This window comes from Brachyhypopomus gauderio, unplaced genomic scaffold, assembly GCF_052324685.1.
Source record: "Brachyhypopomus gauderio isolate BG-103 unplaced genomic scaffold, BGAUD_0.2 sc194, whole genome shotgun sequence".
Lineage (NCBI taxonomy): Eukaryota > Metazoa > Chordata > Actinopteri > Gymnotiformes > Hypopomidae > Brachyhypopomus > Brachyhypopomus gauderio.
In genome coordinates, this window is record NW_027507015.1 from 172,501 (window position 1) to 189,097 (window position 16,597).

Below are 16,597 nucleotides of genomic sequence, written 5' to 3' on the forward strand. Positions count from 1 at the left end.
GTTTCTGTACTGCTTTGTGCAAACACGACCATAGCTGAAGGGAATTAGCAGATCTTTTGTCATTTCAATCATTATGAATTTCAGTTTCCCTTTCACCCACTGAGCAGGGGACTTAGCAGATCTTTTGTATTTTCAATCTTTCTGGATTTCAGTTTCCCTTTCACCCAATCTTTGATATCCAGTGACATTTGAAAAATCCACACGTTGTTCCGCGTCCATTCTTTTGGCCAAATATGTAGGAGAAGTCTGGAGGTCCTGGAGAAGATTTAGCAAGAGATCTTTGATAAGATAGGCCAGTGTAACACATCTCCCGACATTACCCCTTGTCATCACGCCATCTGTTGTCAGCAAATCAACCTCATGGCTCAAGGGAATTGGCAGATCTTTTGTACAAGCATATGAACATATCAGCTTGGCAAACATGCTTTTAAGTTTTGAAATTTCCAGGTCTACTTCTAAACATCTTGTCGAGCACCATTTTCATTCACTTTCTTGAAAGGGACTTAAATTTTTTACAACACAAGCTTGAATTTGTAGGTTATTTTGAGTGTCTATTGGGATTTGCTAGAGTGAAGCATGAAGTGCCTTGAAGAGTTTCATTAAATTAAAACATTGAAAGAAATGCTATAGAGTGAATTCACCCTGTCTTTAGAGGCTTTCTATCAATTTTTGACTCACACCCCTCTGACATTGAAAGGTGTGCTATTTTTGGACTAAAGGAATGCTTTTTTAGGACTAAAGCTGACTTAGCAGAGGATGGTTTCGATCCATCGACCTCTGGGTTATGGGCCCAGCACGCTTCCGCTGCACCACTCTGCTTTCCCAGCACCCCAGATGGGACTCGAACCCACAATCCCTGGCTTAGGAGACCAGTGCCTTATACATTAGGCCACTGGGGCTCTTGCTAAAGCTTGCGGATGTCCAGTACCCACGATGAACGCAACCTATACTTCTGGAATATATCAGAGGGCTCTGTTCTCAGTACAGTCTGTTCTAGTCAGACACCTGAGAGACAGAAAAATGAAAAGTCAGTACAATGCTTCAACTCAATTTTGTTTCTGTACTGCTTTGTGCAAACACGACCATAGCTGAAGGGAATTAGCAGATCTTTTGTCATTTCAATCATTATGAATTTCAGTTTCCCTTTCACCCACTGAGCAGGGGACTTAGCAGATCTTTTGTATTTTCAATCTTTCTGGATTTCAGTTTCCCTTTCACCCAATCTTTGACATCCAGTGACATTTGAAAAATCCACACGTTGTTCCGCGTCACCTCTTTTGGCCAAATATGTAGAAGTCTGGAGGTCCTGGAGAAGATTCAGCAAGAGATCTTTGATAAGATAGGCCAATGTAACACATCTCTCGACATTACCCCTTGTCATCACACCATCTGTTGTCAGCAAATCAACATCATGGCTCAAGGGAATTGGCAGATCTTTTGTACAAGCATATGAACATATCAGCTTGGCAAACATGCTTTTAAGTTTTGAAATTTCCAGGTCTACTTCTAAACATCTTGTCGAGCACCATTTTCATTCACTTTCTTGAAAGGGACTTAAATTTTTTACAACACAAGCTTGAATTTGTAGGTTATTTTGAGTGTCTATTGGGATTTGCTAGAGTGAAGCATGAAGTGCCTTGAAGAGTTTCATTAAATTAAAACATTGAAAGAAATGCTATAGAGTGAATTCACCCTGTCTTTAGAGGCTTTCTATCAATTTTTGACTCACACCCCTCTGACATTGAAAGGTGTGCTATTTTTGGACTAAAGGAATGCTTTTTCAGGACTAAAGCTGACTTAGCAGAGGATGGTTTCGATCCATCGACCTCTGGGTTATGGGCCCAGCACGCTTCCGCTGCGCCACTCTGCTTTCCCAGCACCCCAGATGGGACTCGAACCCACAATCCCTGGCTTAGGAGGCCAGTGCCTTATCCATTAGGCCACTGGGGCTCTTGCTAAAGCTTGCGGATGTCCAGTACCCACGATGAACGCAACCTATACTTCTGGAATATATCAGAGGGCTCTGTTCTCAGTACAGTCTGTTCTAGTCAGACACCTGAGAGACAGAAAAATGAAAAGTCAGTACAATGCTTCAACTCAATTTTGTTTCTGTACTGCTTTGTGCAAACACGACCATAGCTGAAGGGAATTAGCAGATCTTTTGTCATTTCAATCATTATGAATTTCAGTTTCCCTTTCACCCACTGAGCAGGGGACTTAGCAGATCTTTTGTATTTTCAATCTTTCTGGATTTCAGTTTCCCTTTCACCCAATCTTTGATATCCAGTGACATTTGAAAAATCCACACGTTGTTCCGCGTCCATTCTTTTGGCCAAATATGTAGGAGAAGTCTGGAGGTCCTGGAGAAGATTTAGCAAGAGATCTTTGATAAGATAGGCCAGTGTAACACATCTCCCGACATTACCCCTTGTCATCACGCCATCTGTTGTCAGCAAATCAACCTCATGGCTCAAGGGAATTGGCAGATCTTTTGTACAAGCATATGAACATATCAGCTTGGCAAACATGCTTTTAAGTTTTGAAATTTCCAGGTCTACTTCTAAACATCTTGTCGAGCACCATTTTCATTCACTTTCTTGAAAGGGACTTACATTTTTTACAACACAAGCTTGAATTTGTAGGTTATTTTGAGTGTCTATTGGGATTTGCTAGAGTGAAGCATGAAGTGCCTTGAAGAGTTTCATTAAATTAAAACATTGAAAGAAATGCTATAGAGTGAATTCACCCTGTCTTTAGAGGCTTTCTATCAATTTTTGACTCACACCCCTCTGACATTGAAAGGTGTGCTATTTTTGGACTAAAGGAATGCTTTTTTAGGACTAAAGCTGACTTAGCAGAGGATGGTTTCGATCCATCGACCTCTGGGTTATGGGCCCAGCACGCTTCCGCTGCACCACTCTGCTTTCCAAGCACCCCAGATGGGACTCGAACCCACAATCCCTGGCTTAGGAGGCCAGTGCCTTATACATTAGGCCACTGGGGCTCTTGCTAAAGCTTGCGGATGTCCAGTACCCACGATGAACGCAACCTATACTTCTGGAATATATCAGAGGGCTCTGTTCTCAGTACAGTCTGTTCTAGTCAGACACCTGAGAGACAGAAAAATGAAAAGTCAGTACAATGCTTCAACTCAATTTTGTTTCTGTACTGCTTTGTGCAAACACGACCATAGCTGAAGGGAATTAGCAGATCTTTTGTCATTTCAATCATTATGAATTTCAGTTTCCCTTTCACCCACTGAGCAGGGGACTTAGCAGATCTTTTGTATTTTCAATCTTTCTGGATTTCAGTTTCCCTTTCACCCAATCTTTGACATCCAGTGACATTTGAAAAATCCACACGTTGTTCCGCGTCACCTCTTTTGGCCAAATATGTAGAAGTCTGGAGGTCCTGGAGAAGATTCAGCAAGAGATCTTTGATAAGATAGGCCAATGTAACACATCTCTCGACATTACCCCTTGTCATCACGCCATCTGTTGTCAGCAAATCAACCTCATGGCTCAAGGGAATTGGCAGATCTTTTGTACAAGCATATGAACATATCAGCTTGGCAAACATGCTTTTAAGTTTTGAAATTTCCAGGTCTACTTCTAAACATCTTGTCGAGCACCATTTTCATTCACTTTCTTGAAAGGGACTTACATTTTTTACAACACAAGCTTGAATTTGTAGGTTATTTTGAGTGTCTATTGGGATTTGCTAGAGTGAAGCATGAAGTGCCTTGAAGAGTTTCATTAAATTAAAACATTGAAAGAAATGCTATAGAGTGAATTCACCCTGTCTTTAGAGGCTTTCTATCAATTTTTGACTCACACCCCTCTGACATTGAAAGGTGTGCTATTTTTGGACTAAAGGAATGCTTTTTTAGGACTAAAGCTGACTTAGCAGAGGATGGTTTCGATCCATCGACCTCTGGGTTATGGGCCCAGCACGCTTCCGCTGCGCCACTCTGCTTTCCCAGCACCTCAGATGGGACTCGAACCCACAATCCCTGGCTTAGGAGGCCAGTGCCTTATCCATTAGGCCACTGGGGCTCTTGCTAAAGCTTGCGGATGTCCAGTACCCACGATGAACGCAACCTATACTTCTGGAATATATCAGAGGGCTCTGTTCTCAGTACAGTCTGTTCTAGTCAGACACCTGAGAGACAGAAAAATGAAAAGTCAGTACAATGCTTCAACTCAATTTTGTTTCTGTACTGCTTTGTGCAAACACGACCATAGCTGAAGGGAATTAGCAGATCTTTTGTCATTTCAATCATTATGAATTTCAGTTTCCCTTTCACCCACTGAGCAGGGGACTTAGCAGATCTTTTGTATTTTCAATCTTTCTGGATTTCAGTTTCCCTTTCACCCAATCTTTGATATCCAGTGACATTTGAAAAATCCACACGTTGTTCCGCGTCCATTCTTTTGGCCAAATATGTAGAAGTCTGGAGGTCCTGGAGAAGATTCAGCAAGAGATCTTTGATAAGATAGGCCAATGTAACACATCTCTCGACATTACCCCTTGTCATCACGCCATCTGTTGTCAGCAAATCAACCTCATGGCTCAAGGGAATTGGCAGATCTTTTGTACAAGCATATGAACATATCAGCTTGGCAAACATGCTTTTAAGTTTTGAAATTTCCAGGTCTACTTCTAAACATCTTGTCGAGCACCATTTTCATTCACTTTCTTGAAAGGGACTTACATTTTTTACAACACAAGCTTGAATTTGTAGGTTATTTTGAGTGTCTATTGGGATTTGCTAGAGTGAAGCATGAAGTGCCTTGAAGAGTTTCATTAAATTAAAACATTGAAAGAAATGCTATAGAGTGAATTCACCCTGTCTTTAGAGGCTTTCTATCAATTTTTGACTCACACCCCTCTGACATTGAAAGGTGTGCTATTTTTGGACTAAAGGAATGCTTTTTTAGGACTAAAGCTGACTTAGCAGAGGATGGTTTCGATCCATCGACCTCTGGGTTATGGGCCCAGCACGCTTCCGCTGCGCCACTCTGCTTTCCCAGCACCTCAGATGGGACTCGAACCCACAATCCCTGGCTTAGGAGGCCAGTGCCTTATCCATTAGGCCACTGGGGCTCTTGCTAAAGCTTGCGGATGTCCAGTACCCACGATGAACGCAACCTATACTTCTGGAATATATCAGAGGGCTCTGTTCTCAGTACAGTCTGTTCTAGTCAGACACCTGAGAGACAGAAAAATGAAAAGTCAGTACAATGCTTCAACTCAATTTTGTTTCTGTACTGCTTTGTGCAAACACGACCATAGCTGAAGGGAATTAGCAGATCTTTTGTCATTTCAATCATTATGAATTTCAGTTTCCCTTTCACCCACTGAGCAGGGGACTTAGCAGATCTTTTGTATTTTCAATCTTTCTGGATTTCAGTTTCCCTTTCACCCAATCTTTGATATCCAGTGACATTTGAAAAATCCACACGTTGTTCCGCGTCCATTCTTTTGGCCAAATATGTAGAAGTCTGGAGGTCCTGGAGAAGATTCAGCAAGAGATCTTTGATAAGATAGGCCAATGTAACACATCTCTCGACATTACCCCTTGTCATCACGCCATCTGTTGTCAGCAAATCAACCTCATGGCTCAAGGGAATTGGCAGATCTTTTGTACAAGCATATGAACATATCAGCTTGGCAAACATGCTTTTAAGTTTTGAAATTTCCAGGTCTACTTCTAAACATCTTGTCGAGCACCATTTTCATTCACTTTCTTGAAAGGGACTTACATTTTTTACAACACAAGCTTGAATTTGTAGGTTATTTTGAGTGTCTATTGGGATTTGCTAGAGTGAAGCATGAAGTGCCTTGAAGAGTTTCATTAAATTAAAACATTGAAAGAAATGCTATAGAGTGAATTCACCCTGTCTTTAGAGGCTTTCTATCAATTTTTGACTCACACCCCTCTGACATTGAAAGGTGTGCTATTTTTGGACTAAAGGAATGCTTTTTTAGGACTAAAGCTGACTTAGCAGAGGATGGTTTCAATCCATCGACCTCTGGGTTATGGGCCCAGCACGCTTCCGCTGCACCACTCTGCTTTCCCAGCACCCCAGATGGGACTCGAACCCACAATCCCTGGCTTAGGAGGCCAGTGCCTTATACATTAGGCCACTGGGGCTCTTGCTAAAGCTTGCGGATGTCCAGTACCCACGATGAACGCAACCTATACTTCTGGAATATATCAGAGGGCTCTGTTCTCAGTACAGTCTGTTCTAGTCAGACACCTGAGAGACAGAAAAATGAAAAGTCAGTACAATGCTTCAACTCAATTTTGTTTCTGTACTGCTTTGTGCAAACACGACCATAGCTGAAGGGAATTAGCAGATCTTTTGTCATTTCAATCATTATGAATTTCAGTTTCCCTTTCACCCACTGAGCAGGGGACTTAGCAGATCTTTTGTATTTTCAATCTTTCTGGATTTCAGTTTCCCTTTCACCCAATCTTTGACATCCAGTGACATTTGAAAAATCCACACGTTGTTCCGCGTCACCTCTTTTGGCCAAATATGTAGAAGTCTGGAGGTCCTGGAGAAGATTCAGCAAGAGATCTTTGATAAGATAGGCCAATGTAACACATCTCTCGACATTACCCCTTGTCATCACACCATCTGTTGTCAGCAAATCAACATCATGGCTCAAGGGAATTGGCAGATCTTTTGTACAAGCATATGAACATATCAGCTTGGCAAACATGCTTTTAAGTTTTGAAATTTCCAGGTCTACTTCTAAACATCTTGTCGAGCACCATTTTCATTCACTTTCTTGAAAGGGACTTAAATTTTTTACAACACAAGCTTGAATTTGTAGGTTATTTTGAGTGTCTATTGGGATTTGCTAGAGTGAAGCATGAAGTGCCTTGAAGAGTTTCATTAAATTAAAACATTGAAAGAAATGCTATAGAGTGAATTCACCCTGTCTTTAGAGGCTTTCTATCAATTTTTGACTCACACCCCTCTGACATTGAAAGGTGTGCTATTTTTGGACTAAAGGAATGCTTTTTTAGGACTAAAGCTGACTTAGCAGAGGATGGTTTCGATCCATCGACCTCTGGGTTATGGGCCCAGCACGCTTCCGCTGCGCCACTCTGCTTTCCCAGCACCCCAGATGGGACTCGAACCCACAATCCCTGGCTTAGGAGGCCAGTGCCTTATCCATTAGGCCACTGGGGCTCTTGCTAAAGCTTGCGGATGTCCAGTACCCACGATGAACGCAACCTATACTTCTGGAATATATCAGAGGGCTCTGTTCTCAGTACAGTCTGTTCTAGTCAGACACCTGAGAGACAGAAAAATGAAAAGTCAGTACAATGCTTCAACTCAATTTTGTTTCTGTACTGCTTTGTGCAAACACGACCATAGCTGAAGGGAATTAGCAGATCTTTTGTCATTTCAATCATTATGAATTTCAGTTTCCCTTTCACCCACTGAGCAGGGGACTTAGCAGATCTTTTGTATTTTCAATCTTTCTGGATTTCAGTTTCCCTTTCACCCAATCTTTGATATCCAGTGACATTTGAAAAATCCACACGTTGTTCCGCGTCCATTCTTTTGGCCAAATATGTAGGAGAAGTCTGGAGGTCCTGGAGAAGATTCAGCAAGAGATCTTTGATAAGATAGGCCAATGTAACACATCTCTCGACATTACCCCTTGTCATCACGCCATCTGTTGTCAGCAAATCAACCTCATGGCTCAAGGGAATTGGCAGATCTTTTGTACAAGCATATGAACATATCAGCTTGGCAAACATGCTTTTAAGTTTTGAAATTTCCAGGTCTACTTCTAAACATCTTGTCGAGCACCATTTTCATTCACTTTCTTGAAAGGGACTTACATTTTTTACAACACAAGCTTGAATTTGTAGGTTATTTTGAGTGTCTATTGGGATTTGCTAGAGTGAAGCATGAAGTGCCTTGAAGAGTTTCATTAAATTAAAACATTGAAAGAAATGCTATAGAGTGAATTCACCCTGTCTTTAGAGGCTTTCTATCAATTTTTGACTCACACCCCTCTGACATTGAAAGGTGTGCTATTTTTGGACTAAAGGAATGCTTTTTCAGGACTAAAGCTGACTTAGCAGAGGATGGTTTCGATCCATCGACCTCTGGGTTATGGGCCCAGCACGCTTCCGCTGCGCCACTCTGCTTTCCCAGCACCCCAGATGGGACTCGAACCCACAATCCCTGGCTTAGGAGGCCAGTGCCTTATCCATTAGGCCACTGGGGCTCTTGCTAAAGCTTGCGGATGTCCAGTACCCACGATGAACGCAACCTATACTTCTGGAATATATCAGAGGGCTCTGTTCTCAGTACAGTCTGTTCTAGTCAGACACCTGAGAGACAGAAAAATGAAAAGTCAGTACAATGCTTCAACTCAATTTTGTTTCTGTACTGCTTTGTGCAAACACGACCATAGCTGAAGGGAATTAGCAGATCTTTTGTCATTTCAATCATTATGAATTTCAGTTTCCCTTTCACCCACTGAGCAGGGGACTTAGCAGATCTTTTGTATTTTCAATCTTTCTGGATTTCAGTTTCCCTTTCACCCAATCTTTGACATCCAGTGACATTTGAAAAATCCACACGTTGTTCCGCGTCACCTCTTTTGGCCAAATATGTAGAAGTCTGGAGGTCCTGGAGAAGATTCAGCAAGAGATCTTTGATAAGATAGGCCAATGTAACACATCTCTCGACATTACCCCTTGTCATCACGCCATCTGTTGTCAGCAAATCAACCTCATGGCTCAAGGGAATTGGCAGATCTTTTGTACAAGCATATGAACATATCAGCTTGGCAAACATGCTTTTAAGTTTTGAAATTTCCAGGTCTACTTCTAAACATCTTGTCGAGCACCATTTTCATTCACTTTCTTGAAAGGGACTTAAATTTTTTACAACACAAGCTTGAATTTGTAGGTTATTTTGAGTGTCTATTGGGATTTGCTAGAGTGAAGCATGAAGTGCCTTGAAGAGTTTCATTAAATTAAAACATTGAAAGAAATGCTATAGAGTGAATTCACCCTGTCTTTAGAGGCTTTCTATCAATTTTTGACTCACACCCCTCTGACATTGAAAGGTGTGCTATTTTTGGACTAAAGGAATGCTTTTTTAGGACTAAAGCTGACTTAGCAGAGGATGGTTTCGATCCATCGACCTCTGGGTTATGGGCCCAGCACGCTTCCGCTGCGCCACTCTGCTTTCCCAGCACCCCAGATGGGACTCGAACCCACAATCCCTGGCTTAGGAGGCCAGTGCCTTATCCATTAGGCCACTGGGGCTCTTGCTAAAGCTTGCGGATGTCCAGTACCCACGATGAACGCAACCTATACTTCTGGAATATATCAGAGGGCTCTGTTCTCAGTACAGTCTGTTCTAGTCAGACACCTGAGAGACAGAAAAATGAAAAGTCAGTACAATGCTTCAACTCAATTTTGTTTCTGTACTGCTTTGTGCAAACACGACCATAGCTGAAGGGAATTAGCAGATCTTTTGTCATTTCAATCATTATGAATTTCAGTTTCCCTTTCACCCACTGAGCAGGGGACTTAGCAGATCTTTTGTATTTTCAATCTTTCTGGATTTCAGTTTCCCTTTCACCCAATCTTTGATATCCAGTGACATTTGAAAAATCCACACGTTGTTCCGCGTCCATTCTTTTGGCCAAATATGTAGGAGAAGTCTGGAGGTCCTGGAGAAGATTTAGCAAGAGATCTTTGATAAGATAGGCCAGTGTAACACATCTCCCGACATTACCCCTTGTCATCACGCCATCTGTTGTCAGCAAATCAACCTCATGGCTCAAGGGAATTGGCAGATCTTTTGTACAAGCATATGAACATATCAGCTTGGCAAACATGCTTTTAAGTTTTGAAATTTCCAGGTCTACTTCTAAACATCTTGTCGAGCACCATTTTCATTCACTTTCTTGAAAGGGACTTACATTTTTTACAACACAAGCTTGAATTTGTAGGTTATTTTGAGTGTCTATTGGGATTTGCTAGAGTGAAGCATGAAGTGCCTTGAAGAGTTTCATTAAATTAAAACATTGAAAGAAATGCTATAGAGTGAATTCACCCTGTCTTTAGAGGCTTTCTATCAATTTTTGACTCACACCCCTCTGACATTGAAAGGTGTGCTATTTTTGGACTAAAGGAATGCTTTTTTAGGACTAAAGCTGACTTAGCAGAGGATGGTTTCGATCCATCGACCTCTGGGTTATGGGCCCAGCACGCTTCCGCTGCACCACTCTGCTTTCCCAGCACCCCAGATGGGACTCGAACCCACAATCCCTGGCTTAGGAGGCCAGTGCCTTATACATTAGGCCACTGGGGCTCTTGCTAAAGCTTGCGGATGTCCAGTACCCACGATGAACGCAACCTATACTTCTGGAATATATCAGAGGGCTCTGTTCTCAGTACAGTCTGTTCTAGTCAGACACCTGAGAGACAGAAAAATGAAAAGTCAGTACAATGCTTCAACTCAATTTTGTTTCTGTACTGCTTTGTGCAAACACGACCATAGCTGAAGGGAATTAGCAGATCTTTTGTCATTTCAATCATTATGAATTTCAGTTTCCCTTTCACCCACTGAGCAGGGGACTTAGCAGATCTTTTGTATTTTCAATCTTTCTGGATTTCAGTTTCCCTTTCACCCAATCTTTGACATCCAGTGACATTTGAAAAATCCACACGTTGTTCCGCGTCACCTCTTTTGGCCAAATATGTAGAAGTCTGGAGGTCCTGGAGAAGATTCAGCAAGAGATCTTTGATAAGATAGGCCAATGTAACACATCTCTCGACATTACCCCTTGTCATCACACCATCTGTTGTCAGCAAATCAACATCATGGCTCAAGGGAATTGGGAGATCTTTTGTACAAGCATATGAACATATCAGCTTGGCAAACATGCTTTTAAGTTTTGAAATTTCCAGGTCTACTTCTAAACATCTTGTCGAGCACCATTTTCATTCACTTTCTTGAAAGGGACTTAAATTTTTTACAACACAAGCTTGAATTTGTAGGTTATTTTGAGTGTCTATTGGGATTTGCTAGAGTGAAGCATGAAGTGCCTTGAAGAGTTTCATTAAATTAAAACATTGAAAGAAATGCTATAGAGTGAATTCACCCTGTCTTTAGAGGCTTTCTATCAATTTTTGACTCACACCCCTCTGACATTGAAAGGTGTGCTATTTTTGGACTAAAGGAATGCTTTTTTAGGACTAAAGCTGACTTAGCAGAGGATGGTTTCGATCCATCGACCTCTGGGTTATGGGCCCAGCACGCTTCCGCTGCGCCACTCTGCTTTCCCAGCACCCCAGATGGGACTCGAACCCACAATCCCTGGCTTAGGAGGCCAGTGCCTTATCCATTAGGCCACTGGGGCTCTTGCTAAAGCTTGCGGATGTCCAGTACCCACGATGAACGCAACCTATACTTCTGGAATATATCAGAGGGCTCTGTTCTCAGTACAGTCTGTTCTAGTCAGACACCTGAGAGACAGAAAAATGAAAAGTCAGTACAATGCTTCAACTCAATTTTGTTTCTGTACTGCTTTGTGCAAACACGACCATAGCTGAAGGGAATTAGCAGATCTTTTGTCATTTCAATCATTATGAATTTCAGTTTCCCTTTCACCCACTGAGCAGGGGACTTAGCAGATCTTTTGTATTTTCAATCTTTCTGGATTTCAGTTTCCCTTTCACCCAATCTTTGATATCCAGTGACATTTGAAAAATCCACACGTTGTTCCGCGTCCATTCTTTTGGCCAAATATGTAGGAGAAGTCTGGAGGTCCTGGAGAAGATTTAGCAAGAGATCTTTGATAAGATAGGCCAGTGTAACACATCTCCCGACATTACCCCTTGTCATCACGCCATCTGTTGTCAGCAAATCAACCTCATGGCTCAAGGGAATTGGCAGATCTTTTGTACAAGCATATGAACATATCAGCTTGGCAAACATGCTTTTAAGTTTTGAAATTTCCAGGTCTACTTCTAAACATCTTGTCGAGCACCATTTTCATTCACTTTCTTGAAAGGGACTTACATTTTTTACAACACAAGCTTGAATTTGTAGGTCAGGCGTACTCAACTAAATTTGTCCGCGGTCCAATTTTGGCAGATACCTGTGACCTGAGGTCCGGTACGGCGGGGGTGGCGAACGTTGTTGAGCGGGGGGGGGGGGGGTGTTTATACTTTCGCGAGCGTCACTGCAGTGTTCTCCGATATGTGGTAGAAACACCCCTCAAAACAGGGGAATGAACATTTACCTGACCAATTTTAATGTTGCTATGTGCTTCAGGTTTGAAAAGTGCTGGAATTTAGGTTAAAGTACTTTAAAATGCTTGAAATTGTAACTACTTGGTTTCACAACAAATATCTGTTTGACTGAATAGTTCGCGCGCGAAGTTACAAAATTCGAGAGGTGCACGACCTCGCGAACCGACACAGCGATTACGTCATTTTCGCCGCGCGGACCCTCGCAGGCAGGCAGGGGTGGGTGGCGAACGTAACACTCGTGACGGAGTGTTTTTTCAATAGCCCTGAAATAAATGCTCCGGTTTTGTTTTGGTCCGTATCCGGTTAATCAGGAATGAGATTGGGTCCGGACAGGACTGCGTTCGGGTCCGGATCCGGACCGCGGTCCGCCAGTTGAGTACCCCTGTTGTAGGTTATTTTGAGTGTCTATTGGGATTTGCTAGAGTGAAGCATGAAGTGCCTTGAAGAGTTTCATTAAATTAAAACATTGAAAGAAATGCTATAGAGTGAATTCACCCTGTCTTTAGAGGCTTTCTATCAATTTTTGACTCACACCCCTCTGACATTGAAAGGTGTGCTATTTTTGGACTAAAGGAATGCTTTTTTAGGACTAAAGCTGACTTAGCAGAGGATGGTTTCGATCCATCGACCTCTGGGTTATGGGCCCAGCACGCTTCCGCTGCACCACTCTGCTTTCCCAGCACCCCAGATGGGACTCGAACCCACAATCCCTGGCTTAGGAGGCCAGTGCCTTATACATTAGGCCACTGGGGCTCTTGCTAAAGCTTGCGGATGTCCAGTACCCACGATGAACGCAACCTATACTTCTGGAATATATCAGAGGGCTCTGTTCTCAGTACAGTCTGTTCTAGTCAGACACCTGAGAGACAGAAAAATGAAAAGTCAGTACAATGCTTCAACTCAATTTTGTTTCTGTACTGCTTTGTGCAAACACGACCATAGCTGAAGGGAATTAGCAGATCTTTTGTCATTTCAATCATTATGAATTTCAGTTTCCCTTTCACCCACTGAGCAGGGGACTTAGCAGATCTTTTGTATTTTCAATCTTTCTGGATTTCAGTTTCCCTTTCACCCAATCTTTGACATCCAGTGACATTTGAAAAATCCACACGTTGTTCCGCGTCACCTCTTTTGGCCAAATATGTAGAAGTCTGGAGGTCCTGGAGAAGATTCAGCAAGAGATCTTTGATAAGATAGGCCAATGTAACACATCTCTCGACATTACCCCTTGTCATCACACCATCTGTTGTCAGCAAATCAACATCATGGCTCAAGGGAATTGGCAGATCTTTTGTACAAGCATATGAACATATCAGCTTGGCAAACATGCTTTTAAGTTTTGAAATTTCCAGGTCTACTTCTAAACATCTTGTCGAGCACCATTTTCATTCACTTTCTTGAAAGGGACTTAAATTTTTTACAACACAAGCTTGAATTTGTAGGTTATTTTGAGTGTCTATTGGGATTTGCTAGAGTGAAGCATGAAGTGCCTTGAAGAGTTTCATTAAATTAAAACATTGAAAGAAATGCTATAGAGTGAATTCACCCTGTCTTTAGAGGCTTTCTATCAATTTTTGACTCACACCCCTCTGACATTGAAAGGTGTGCTATTTTTGGACTAAAGGAATGCTTTTTTAGGACTAAAGCTGACTTAGCAGAGGATGGTTTCGATCCATCGACCTCTGGGTTATGGGCCCAGCACGCTTCCGCTGCGCCACTCTGCTTTCCCAGCACCCCAGATGGGACTCGAACCCACAATCCCTGGCTTAGGAGGCCAGTGCCTTATCCATTAGGCCACTGGGGCTCTTGCTAAAGCTTGCGGATGTCCAGTACCCACGATGAACGCAACCTATACTTCTGGAATATATCAGAGGGCTCTGTTCTCAGTACAGTCTGTTCTAGTCAGACACCTGAGAGACAGAAAAATGAAAAGTCAGTACAATGCTTCAACTCAATTTTGTTTCTGTACTGCTTTGTGCAAACACGACCATAGCTGAAGGGAATTAGCAGATCTTTTGTCATTTCAATCATTATGAATTTCAGTTTCCCTTTCACCCACTGAGCAGGGGACTTAGCAGATCTTTTGTATTTTCAATCTTTCTGGATTTCAGTTTCCCTTTCACCCAATCTTTGATATCCAGTGACATTTGAAAAATCCACACGTTGTTCCGCGTCCATTCTTTTGGCCAAATATGTAGAAGTCTGGAGGTCCTGGAGAAGATTCAGCAAGAGATCTTTGATAAGATAGGCCAATGTAACACATCTCTCGACATTACCCCTTGTCATCACGCCATCTGTTGTCAGCAAATCAACCTCATGGCTCAAGGGAATTGGCAGATCTTTTGTACAAGCATATGAACATATCAGCTTGGCAAACATGCTTTTAAGTTTTGAAATTTCCAGGTCTACTTCTAAACATCTTGTCGAGCACCATTTTCATTCACTTTCTTGAAAGGGACTTACATTTTTTACAACACAAGCTTGAATTTGTAGGTTATTTTGAGTGTCTATTGGGATTTGCTAGAGTGAAGCATGAAGTGCCTTGAAGAGTTTCATTAAATTAAAACATTGAAAGAAATGCTATAGAGTGAATTCACCCTGTCTTTAGAGGCTTTCTATCAATTTTTGACTCACACCCCTCTGACATTGAAAGGTGTGCTATTTTTGGACTAAAGGAATGCTTTTTTAGGACTAAAGCTGACTTAGCAGAGGATGGTTTCGATCCATCGACCTCTGGGTTATGGGCCCAGCACGCTTCCGCTGCGCCACTCTGCTTTCCCAGCACCTCAGATGGGACTCGAACCCACAATCCCTGGCTTAGGAGGCCAGTGCCTTATCCATTAGGCCACTGGGGCTCTTGCTAAAGCTTGCGGATGTCCAGTACCCACGATGAACGCAACCTATACTTCTGGAATATATCAGAGGGCTCTGTTCTCAGTACAGTCTGTTCTAGTCAGACACCTGAGAGACAGAAAAATGAAAAGTCAGTACAATGCTTCAACTCAATTTTGTTTCTGTACTGCTTTGTGCAAACACGACCATAGCTGAAGGGAATTAGCAGATCTTTTGTCATTTCAATCATTATGAATTTCAGTTTCCCTTTCACCCACTGAGCAGGGGACTTAGCAGATCTTTTGTATTTTCAATCTTTCTGGATTTCAGTTTCCCTTTCACTCAATCTTTGATATCCAGTGACATTTGAAAAATCCACACGTTGTTCCGCGTCCATTCTTTTGGCCAAATATGTAGGAGAAGTCTGGAGGTCCTGGAGAAGATTCAGCAAGAGATCTTTGATAAGATAGGCCAATGTAACACATCTCTCGACATTACCCCTTGTCATCACGCCATCTGTTGTCAGCAAATCAACCTCATGGCTCAAGGGAATTGGCAGATCTTTTGTACAAGCATATGAACATATCAGCTTGGCAAACATGCTTTTAAGTTTTGAAATTTCCAGGTCTACTTCTAAACATCTTGTCGAGCACCATTTTCATTCACTTTCTTGAAAGGGACTTAAATTTTTTACGACACAAGCTTGAATTTGTAGGTTATTTTGAGTGTCTATTGGGATTTGCTAGAGTGAAGCATGAAGTGCCTTGAAGAGTTTCATTAAATTAAAACATTGAAAGAAATGCTATAGAGTGAATTCACCCTGTCTTTAGAGGCTTTCTATCAATTTTTGACTCACACCCCTCTGACATTGAAAGGTGTGCTATTTTTGGACTAAAGGAATGCTTTTTTAGGACTAAAGCTGACTTAGCAGAGGATGGTTTCGATCCATCGACCTCTGGGTTATGGGCCCAGCACGCTTCCGCTGCGCCACTCTGCTTTCCCAGCACCCCAGATGGGACTCGAACCCACAATCCCTGGCTTAGGAGGCCAGTGCCTTATCCATTAGGCCACTGGGGCTCTTGCTAAAGCTTGCGGATGTCCAGTACCCACGATGAACGCAACCTATACTTCTGGAATATATCAGAGGGCTCTGTTCTCAGTACAGTCTGTTCTAGTCAGACACCTGAGAGACAGAAAAATGAAAAGTCAGTACAATGCTTCAACTCAATTTTGTTTCTGTACTGCTTTGTGCAAACACGACCATAGCTGAAGGGAATTAGCAGATCTTTTGTCATTTCAATCATTATGAATTTCAGTTTCCCTTTCACCCACTGAGCAGGGGACTTAGCAGATCTTTTGTATTTTCAATCTTTCTGGATTTCAGTTTCCCTTTCACCCAATCTTTGATATCCAGTGACATTTGAAAAATCCACACGTTGTTCCGCGTCCATT

The 16,597-nt window shown here is 42.2% G+C and overlaps 12 non-coding genes across 12 annotated transcripts; all 12 read right to left on the bottom strand.

Moving 5' to 3' along the window:
* Positions 1 to 1,877: 1,877 nt before the first annotated feature.
* trnar-ccu (transfer RNA arginine (anticodon CCU)) lies at positions 1,878 to 1,950 on the bottom strand. The gene has a single exon. It is a non-coding gene; the product is annotated as a tRNA-Arg (tRNA).
* A 981-nt stretch (positions 1,951 to 2,931) lies between these two features.
* On the bottom strand, positions 2,932 to 3,004 carry trnar-ccu (transfer RNA arginine (anticodon CCU)). The gene has a single exon. It is a non-coding gene; the product is annotated as a tRNA-Arg (tRNA).
* Positions 3,005 to 3,982: 978 nt separating this feature from the next.
* On the bottom strand, positions 3,983 to 4,055 carry trnar-ccu (transfer RNA arginine (anticodon CCU)). The gene has a single exon. It is a non-coding gene; the product is annotated as a tRNA-Arg (tRNA).
* A 978-nt stretch (positions 4,056 to 5,033) lies between these two features.
* Positions 5,034 to 5,106, bottom strand: trnar-ccu (transfer RNA arginine (anticodon CCU)). The gene has a single exon. It is a non-coding gene; the product is annotated as a tRNA-Arg (tRNA).
* A 978-nt stretch (positions 5,107 to 6,084) lies between these two features.
* Positions 6,085 to 6,157, bottom strand: trnar-ccu (transfer RNA arginine (anticodon CCU)). Its single transcript has one exon. It is a non-coding gene; the product is annotated as a tRNA-Arg (tRNA).
* Positions 6,158 to 7,135: 978 nt separating this feature from the next.
* On the bottom strand, positions 7,136 to 7,208 carry trnar-ccu (transfer RNA arginine (anticodon CCU)). Its single transcript has one exon. It is a non-coding gene; the product is annotated as a tRNA-Arg (tRNA).
* Positions 7,209 to 8,189: 981 nt separating this feature from the next.
* On the bottom strand, positions 8,190 to 8,262 carry trnar-ccu (transfer RNA arginine (anticodon CCU)). Its single transcript has one exon. It is a non-coding gene; the product is annotated as a tRNA-Arg (tRNA).
* A 978-nt stretch (positions 8,263 to 9,240) lies between these two features.
* Positions 9,241 to 9,313, bottom strand: trnar-ccu (transfer RNA arginine (anticodon CCU)). Its single transcript has one exon. It is a non-coding gene; the product is annotated as a tRNA-Arg (tRNA).
* A 2,032-nt stretch (positions 9,314 to 11,345) lies between these two features.
* On the bottom strand, positions 11,346 to 11,418 carry trnar-ccu (transfer RNA arginine (anticodon CCU)). Its single transcript has one exon. It is a non-coding gene; the product is annotated as a tRNA-Arg (tRNA).
* Positions 11,419 to 14,044: 2,626 nt separating this feature from the next.
* On the bottom strand, positions 14,045 to 14,117 carry trnar-ccu (transfer RNA arginine (anticodon CCU)). The gene has a single exon. It is a non-coding gene; the product is annotated as a tRNA-Arg (tRNA).
* A 978-nt stretch (positions 14,118 to 15,095) lies between these two features.
* On the bottom strand, positions 15,096 to 15,168 carry trnar-ccu (transfer RNA arginine (anticodon CCU)). Its single transcript has one exon. It is a non-coding gene; the product is annotated as a tRNA-Arg (tRNA).
* A 981-nt stretch (positions 15,169 to 16,149) lies between these two features.
* Positions 16,150 to 16,222, bottom strand: trnar-ccu (transfer RNA arginine (anticodon CCU)). Its single transcript has one exon. It is a non-coding gene; the product is annotated as a tRNA-Arg (tRNA).
* Positions 16,223 to 16,597: the final 375 nt, after the last annotated feature.